The sequence below is a fragment of the Pseudonaja textilis genome, chromosome 17 (assembly GCF_049901715.1).
Source record: "Pseudonaja textilis isolate UNSWEBS1 chromosome 17, rPseTex1.2, whole genome shotgun sequence".
NCBI lineage: Eukaryota > Metazoa > Chordata > Lepidosauria > Squamata > Elapidae > Pseudonaja > Pseudonaja textilis.
This window is the reverse complement of record NC_142006.1, coordinates 2,571,078-2,579,512: the sequence shown is the minus strand read 5'-3', so window position 1 is coordinate 2,579,512 and position 8,435 is coordinate 2,571,078.

Sequence of the window (8,435 nt, the reverse complement as noted above, 5' to 3'; positions counted from 1 at the left end):
GACAACCTCCTAGTGATAATTAACCAGTGGAACAATTTGCCTTCAGAAGTTGTGGGTGCTTCATCCATGAAGGTTTTTAAGAAGAGACTGGACAGTCTGAAATGGTATAGGGTCTTCTGCTTGAGCAAGTGGCTGGACTAGAAGACCTCCAGGGTCCCTTCCAGCTCTTATTGGGATTGATTGATGATAACCATAGTTTATGAAATGTGTATGCCACCTGGCTCTCAACGACTCCAGGCGATAAATTCATGCTGTACAAATGGACCTTCTGCCCTGCTTTGAGTGGTGGAGAAGTTGAACCCAAGTAGCTTCTAGGGCTATGATGGCGAACCTATGGCATGCGTGGCACAAGGTGGCACACAGAGCCATTTGTGCCAGCAGGCAAACTTACCTCACTGGACACGTCCATGCCTCACAGTTGATTTTCAGCCTCCCAAAGGCTTGAGGAAGGTTTCTTCAGCCTCTGCAGGCCGAAAATGAGCCCCGTTTCATCATTTCCTTTTTTTTCCAAAGATACCGGAAGTGATGAAACGGGGCTGGTTTTCAGCCTGCAAAGCCTGCAGAAACCTTCCTCAAACCTTTGGGAGGTTGAAGAAAGCCTCAAAATCAGCTGTGAGGTGCAGTGCAGGTAAGAGGGTGGTAGGAGTGGGTGGGGATTGCGTGCGCATGCGTAGAGGGTGTGGGGGGCATGCGCATTGCCTTCTGGGCACTGATACACAAGCGTGAGCATGCGCAGGAGCCCCAAAAAGGTTAGCCACCACTGTTCCAGGTGGTGTTTTGATAGGTTCCCCCCAGTAGCAGGCCAACTAAGGGAAAGGATGACTTCTCAGGAGGGATTTCCCCCTTCCCCAATTCCCCACCAAAAACAGATGCTTCTTCCCCCAGGCGATAAAGCCAGCCTCTGCCAGATCCCCCCGCTTCCCACAATGCTGCCCCCCGCCCCCAGCCTCTGAATATAAAGCCGTGGTGAATATCACAACATTTTCCTTCCCTCCGCTTCGTTTCAATTTATAGTTCACACAAGCAGCTTAAATACGCCGATTTGAGATCAAAACAGAACTGGGGGTTAGAGAGCATCTGTTTTTCGAGGCGCCTGCCATGCGCCTCGAGATAATTTTAGACAAACGTGTTATAAACACGATCTGTGGAGCTTCGCAGTTCGTGGAGAGCTGTGGGACGGGAGCTCACGAGGGTGACTTGCGGTGGAAGCTCAGGAAATGTTCCGTGCCGAGCTGCGAAAGTGTCAACTTTGGTTTGTTTTTAAAGAAATATTTCTGGAGTGGTGGAGTTGGGGGGCGGGGGGGTTGGGGGGGTGGAGAACAGAGGAAGAGGAGAAGAGGGTTTTTTTTTTCAATTGGGATGTACCCCACCCCCAACCCTACAAAATGGAGGCCAGCAAATCAACCGCTGGAAAGTTCTAGGGTTCTTCTAGGGATGAGGGCTAGCTCCAGGGAGTGGAATTCGACCGGTTCAGACCGGTTCTATAGAACCGGTTGTTATGATTCTGTGCAGTTCGGAGAACTGGCAAATCCTTCCCCTCCCCACCCAGTTAGTCCTTATCACTGACTGGGTTCTTCCCCGCCCAGTCACTCCTTAAGGTATTTCTTTTTTTCCCTTGCCCGACGATCAGCTGTTCCTATCATCAGCTGTGCCGGGATTCCCCTCCTGTCTAACTGCTTCACTCAGGAGGCTTCCCAGTCCTATTGTTTCTTTTATTTTTCTTATGTGTACCCATTTCATGTATTCATAACTATGTACACACTTAGACTTATTATCTTGTAAGTGATTGACAAATCGAATAAATAAACAAACAATAAATAAACATACGCAACTCAGAAACACACACTGAACAGTAGGGTTCCCGTGTTGATATTTAAATAATCCCCTTGGTGGCAAGAGAGACTTTACTGAGTCTCTCTTGGTAACTTAAGCCTGTGATAGAAACCGGTCAGAAATTGAGGGACGAGAAGGTAACATCTGGACAGGTTTACCTGCACAACAGGTTTCTATTTCCCAACGTGGTGCCCCTTCAGTGAACAGTTCCCTTGGGATCCATTTGTGTGCAACCAGATCTCCAGGCAGAGGCTGCGACACACAGGAGGAGAGCAGACTTCAAACAAAGCCCTGATTTATTTCGCACAAGGTGGGAATCTTTTAGGCCAGCGCTTGCTCTCCAGAGGCGTGATGGTGATGCGGGAGCTTAAATGCTGTTTTAAAAAGGGCGGGCGGGCAAAAGGGATCTTTGTGTGTGCGTGTTGGGTTCGATGGAGCCTCCTGCAGTCACGGCAAAGCAATCACAGCTGAGATTTTGGGTCCTGTGCTTCACTTAGAACAGGGGTGTCAAACTCTATTTCACTGAGGGCCGCATCAGGATTGGGCTTAATCTGGTGGGGGGTGCTGGGGTGTGTGTGGCTGAGGTGGCCGAGGTGATGATCAGCCGGTTCTGACCAGTTCTGGAGAACCAGTAGTGGAAATTTTGAGTAGTTTGGAGAACCGGCCAATCCCACCTCTGACTGGCCCTGCCAACCCCATATCTCTTCTCTGCCTCCCATTGAGTCTCTGTCGATCGGCTGGGTCTCCTTTGGTAGTCCTGCCCAGGAGAACGGAGCTGGAAAGCAGGTTAGTGGGGTGGGGAGGGAAGGGGGATTTTGCAGTATATCCTTTCCCTGCCATGCCCACCAAGCCACACCCACAGAGCCAGTAGTAAAAAAATTTGAATCCCACCAGGTGGGCATGGCCAACTCAACGTCACTCATATTGGGGTCACCTGTGGTGGCCAAATGCTAAGGCAGGACTTCTCTCAGAACCTCCCTCCCTCTCATTATAATTTTCCTTCCTTCCTTCCTTTTCTTCTTTTTCCTTCCCACTTCATTCTCCTTTCTTCTTCCTTCCCCTCTTTCCTCCTTTTTCTTTCTTTGCTCTCTTCCCTTCTTTTTCTTCATCTTCCCTCTTTCCCTTTCTCCTTTCCTGTCCCTTGTTGGATGCTTAAATGCCAACGGGGAAACATATCTCGTTTTGTTTCGTTTTACTTTTAGTTTGTAATGCTCCGGTTTTGCTCACAGAGGGCTGCAGGAGGCCGTCGCAGCTGAAAACGGAGCTTGGAAGGCTCCAGGCCCAGACCTCCCAAGCTCCGTTTTCGCTGGCAGAGGCACCGCAGGTCGGTCCTTTGCTGCTTCCAGATCTAAGGCCAGATCTAAGCACCCCGTGGGCTGGATCCAGCCTGCAGGCCTTGAGTTTGACACCTCTGATTTCAAAGAGGAGGAGGAACCAGGCACAAAAAGGGTGGGATTTTACTGGTTCGGAACGGTTCGGATGAACCGGATGTTATAGTTACACCTGGTTCGCCGAACCACTATTTCCACGAAGTGGCTGGCCCCGCCCACCCTGCCCCTCCCATCCCAGGAGCCTTCACGTCATGCAGGTAAGGGCAGGGTCCGCATGGAGGCTCCGGAAGGAGGGAAATGGGCCTTCCAGAAGTCCGGAAATGGGTCTGAGGACCTCCAGAGGACCTCCAGAGCCTGGGGGAAGCTGGTTTCACCCTCCCCAAGGCCAAGGGGATGCCTCTGGACCTGTGTGGGGGCAAAAACAGCCTCCCCCGGGCTCTGGACCCCCACTGGAAGTCGGAAACAGGAAGTTCCAGTAGGCCACGTCCACCATGGCCCCACCCACCCATCCACCGGGCAGTGAACCGGTTGCTGGGATTTTCAAATCTCACCCCTGCAGGCACATCTCTGGTTCAATCCAGGTAGGGCTTTTCCCGCACCCATGTAAGCTAGCTCAGCAAAGCCTCCATGCTGGGAGCAGTCTAACTCAGAAGCCGGAAGGGGCAAGATGACGGAACTCAGATGGCCTCTGGAGGCAGTGGGCGCTCCATCACTGGAAGGCTTCCAGAAGAGACTTGGACGGCCATTTGTCCAGGGTGGCCTAGGACCCTGAGCACGTGGTGGACTACAAGACCTCCAAGGACCCCCCTCCCCTTTTCCAACGCTGTTAATTCTGTAACCTGATCCCTAGCGCCCGAGGGAGGAGAAGAGGCCCTCAGCTTCTCCCAGCTACCAGCCGGCACCTCCATCTCACGTGCCTTCAATTAAACCAGCATCCGTTTGGTGTCGTACCACGGAAGGGATAAACCAGGGGGAGCGGCTCTGCCTCCTGCAACATATCCAACGATATCGCTGACACCGATCTGTAAGCCGGGACTGTCTTTTCTGAATAAACATGATGTCACTCACGTTCCATTCATCCACTTTTTGGACAGCTGCTGTCAGCCCAGCCAGAGAAGAATGCCACCTTCCCAGTGACAGCTGCCATTGCTGTTGCTTTGTGGTGGAGCTTCACTAGCAGAAGGACGAGGCGGAGGAGGAGGGACTGGGTGGAGGGCTGGCGAGATGCTATGTAAAGGAGGCTGCGTGGCTGGGCTGAGGCTTATGGGAACCCGGGCTCTGCCAGCTTCCAAAACATCTAGCCGGATTGGACGCTGTGGCTTGCAAAGCAGCCACTTCCCTCCAAACAGTGGAAACGGTGGCCGTAAAACTAGGAAAACATAAAATAGCGTGTCGGACCTGATCCCTCTGTTGGGGTTGGAAGGGACCTTGGAGGCGGGAGGCCCGATATACCAGTGGTCACCAACCAGTAGGCCAGGGGCCACTGGTGGTCCGCAAGAAAGTTTTGGTGGTCTGCAGTGAAATGTCGCCCCTAAAGCAATTAATGTGGAGGGTGAAGGATGTGTGTTTGTGTTGATATTCCTGGTCATGATGTGCACTGAAGATAGTGTTTGATTTCATTGTACGAGGTGCAGTGACAATAAAGTAAACTCAGTATCCAGGCTGCGCGGGAACACAAGGCTGCACCAACCTCATGGCTCACAGGAACACAAAGCTTGCGTCGCTTGCATTGCGATCAACAGGAGGTAGTGAGGGGAGGGAGGAAAGGGCGGAGGGAGGGGAACTTGCCCCACTCGCCCCATGCGCCTGGCCTGGCCACCGGGCTGCTTCTTTCCGCTTCTTTCTTCTTCTGCTTTTGGCTGAACGCAAGGAAAGCAGCCAAAGTCCTTCTTTCTCTCCCCCGAACTCCGCCAGAAATGAGTCTTTGGGACCCTGCAAGGCCTCCTATTTCCAAGAGGCTGCACCAGCAAAGACTCATTTCCGGCAGAGTTTGGGGGAGAGAAAGAAAGACTTCTGCTGCTTCTGCTGCTTTCCTTGCATGAAGCCAAAAGTCTCTCCCTTTCTCTCTCTCTTTCCCCTGAGAACGGAGCTAGAGATGGTATCCTGCGATCCCAAATAAAGAACGATCCATCAGCAGGAAAACGGAGTGAGGAATTTTCCTGCAGACTTTTGGGGGGATTTTCCCAGGGTCTCTGGTCCGCGGGATTTAAAATTATGAGTTTGGTGGTCTCTGAGATCCAAAAGGTTGTCAACCCCTGCTCTAGTCCAGCCCCTTGCCCAAGCATGAGATCCTATATACCATTTCAGCATGAGATCCTATATACCTATCCAATCTTTTTTGTTTCCCTTTCCCCTCTCTTTCCTAAAACCGTTCGCACGTGAATAGTTCCACCGTGCACAGAAGAGAATTTTGTCTAAGAGGTGAATGTTTTGCCTAAGTGCCTCAGTGTCTTGTCGGCATGATAGCAGTGTTCCAATATTTGAGGGGTTGCCATAAAGAGGAGGGGGTCAAATTATTCTCCAAATCACCAGAAAGCAAGACAAGAAGCAACGGATGGAAACTAATCAAGGAGAGAAGAAACCTGGAATGAAGGAGAAACTTCTTATCAGGGAGGACAATTAACCAGGGGAACAGCTTGCCTCCAGAAGTTGTGGCCGCTCAATCACTGAGGTTTTTAAGAAGATGTTGGATAACCATTTGTCGGAAGTGGTGTAGGGTTTCCTGCCAAGGCAGGGGGATAGACTAGAAGACCTCTAAGGTCCCTTCCAAGTTTGTTATTCTATTATTCTGTCTTTTGCATTTTGGGTCCCTAATCAAGGATTTGCAAATGCTACGATGGATCCCGCAGGCCAGATCTGGCCCAAGGGCTGCTAGTAACTGGGCCTGGCTAGTCTAGGGAAGAGAAGGACCAGGGGAGACAGGATAGCATCTTCCAAGATGTGAGGGGCTGCCCCAGAGAGGAGGAAGGGGGTCAAGCTACTTCCCAAAGCACCCGAAGGCCAGACAAGGAACAATGGATGGAAACAGAACAAGGAGAGATTCAACCTAGAAATAAGGAGGAATTTTCCAACAGGGAGAACCATCAACGCATGGAACAGAAGTTGCCTTCAGAAGTTGTGGGAGCTTCATCACTTGAGACCTTCAAGAAGAGACTGGGCTGCCATCTGTCCGAAATGGTGTAGGGTCTCCTGCTTGGGCAGGGGGTTGGACTAGATGACCTACGAGGTCCCTTCCCACTATAGATTAACAATCTATATAGCTGCTGCCCGGGGACTTGACCCCGCTGCAGAAGGATTTGCAATCCAGCAGGATCCTTCTGCTAATTGCTTTTGGCACCGATTCCCAACAGATCTGCTTCTGGCAGTTTCTTCCGTCCTTCTCACCCTTCCCGCCTCCACCCAAACCTTTGAGGAATGGAAGGGGACCCCCCCCCCTCCCCAAACAGAGGAGGTGAGCTGTGCCAGCTTGGCCCCTTTCCAAGGAACCTTTTAAGCTCTCCTGTCCGTGCCAAGAGCTTTAGCAACTCGGCATGATAGATGTGGAGTAAGCTCCTTTTCTCAGAGTACAGTTGAGGCTGGCAGGGTTAGCGGCCAGAAAAACAGCAGCTGCAGCATCCCAAATCTCGTAAGCCAGCAAGTTGGCTTCCCAGGACCAAAGACCTGCCAAACCATAAGGCTCAAACAAGCTAGTTTCCTCTTCTACTACCCAGTGAAGACAGGGGTGCAAAACCGGAGGCCAGGCCTGTTTCTAGGGGAGGAATGAGGGGAAGGAAGGGTTTGTCCTCGCTTCCGAATCGAATTCCTCAACTGATTCCTTCGAAATCGTGCGAAGTACATTAGTACCGCTTTATAAAGCCTTAGTCAGGCCACACCTGGAATACTGGAACCAGTTTTGGTTGCCACATTGCCAAAAATTGGGGGAGGGGGGAAGGTGCAGAGAAGCGCAACTAAGATGATTAAAGGCCTGGAAGCAGAAATATTTGAAGAACGGTTGCAGGATTTGGGTAGAGAAAAGAAGGACTAGGGGAGACACGATAGCAGGATTCCAGTATTTGAGGGGCTGCCACAAAGAATGGAATAGAATAGAAATAGAATGAAATAGAAATAGAAACAGAAACAGAAGAGAAATAGAAGAGAATAGAAATAGAAGAGAAATAGAATAGAATAGAATAGAAATACAATAGAATAGAATTAGAATAGAAATAGAATAGAATAGAAATAGAATAGAATAGAATAGGAATAGAATAGAATAGAAATAGAAATAGAAATAGAATAGAATAGAAATAGAATAGAAATAGAATAGAACAGAAATAGAAATAATAGAAATAAATAATAGAATAGAAATAGAAATAGAATAGGACCTTAGAGATCTTCTAGTCTAGCCCCCTGCTCAAGCAGCAGAAGAACAGTTGGTCAATTTATTCTCCAAAGCACCAGAAGGCAGGACAAGAAACGATGGATGGAAATTAATGAAGGAGAGAAGCAACCTGGAATTGAGGAGAAACTTTCTAACCATGAGGACAATCAACCAGTGGAACTGCTTGCCACCAGAAGTTGTGGACGTTCCATCACTGGAGGTTTCTAAGAAGAGACTGGACAGTCATTTGTCTGGAGTGGTATAGGATCTCCTGCATGGGCAGGGGGCTGGACTAGAAGACCTCCAAGGTCCCTTCCAGCTCTATTCTGATTCTGATTCTTTGCTGGTTGTTGGACGTGGAAGGATTATATTCCGTGCATCTGGAAGGAAGCAAAGTTTTTTTTTAAAACAGGTTAAAATTATTAGGAGGGATCTAGTCCAACCCCCTGCCCAAGCAGATGGCAGTCCAGTCTCTTCTTGAAAGCCTCCAGGGATGAAGCTCCCACAACTTCCAAAGGCAACTTCTGTTCCACTGGTTGATTGTTCTCCCTGTCAGGAAATTCCTCCTTATTTCCAGGTTGAATCTCTCCTCGATCCGTTTCCATCCATTGTTCCTTGTCTGGCCTTCAGGGGCTTTGGAAAACAACTTGACCCGCTCCTCCCTGTGGCAGAGGTGGACGAGTTAATCGCCATTCCTGAGGAAGGGGTTTCTCTTCCCCTTGAAGCTTGTTTTAAGAGTTTGCACGGTGCAAAAGGGTGTCTCACTGATGCAACTCCAAGCTGTTGTTTCAACAGAGTCCGTCGTCGGCTACAAATGCCTTCGGGGCTCCAGGCAGGGGAAGGCGGTAGCTTTTAATTCCTGGCGCTGCGGGTCTCCCGGGAGAGAAACGAGACAATCAGAATGAGGGAAGGGG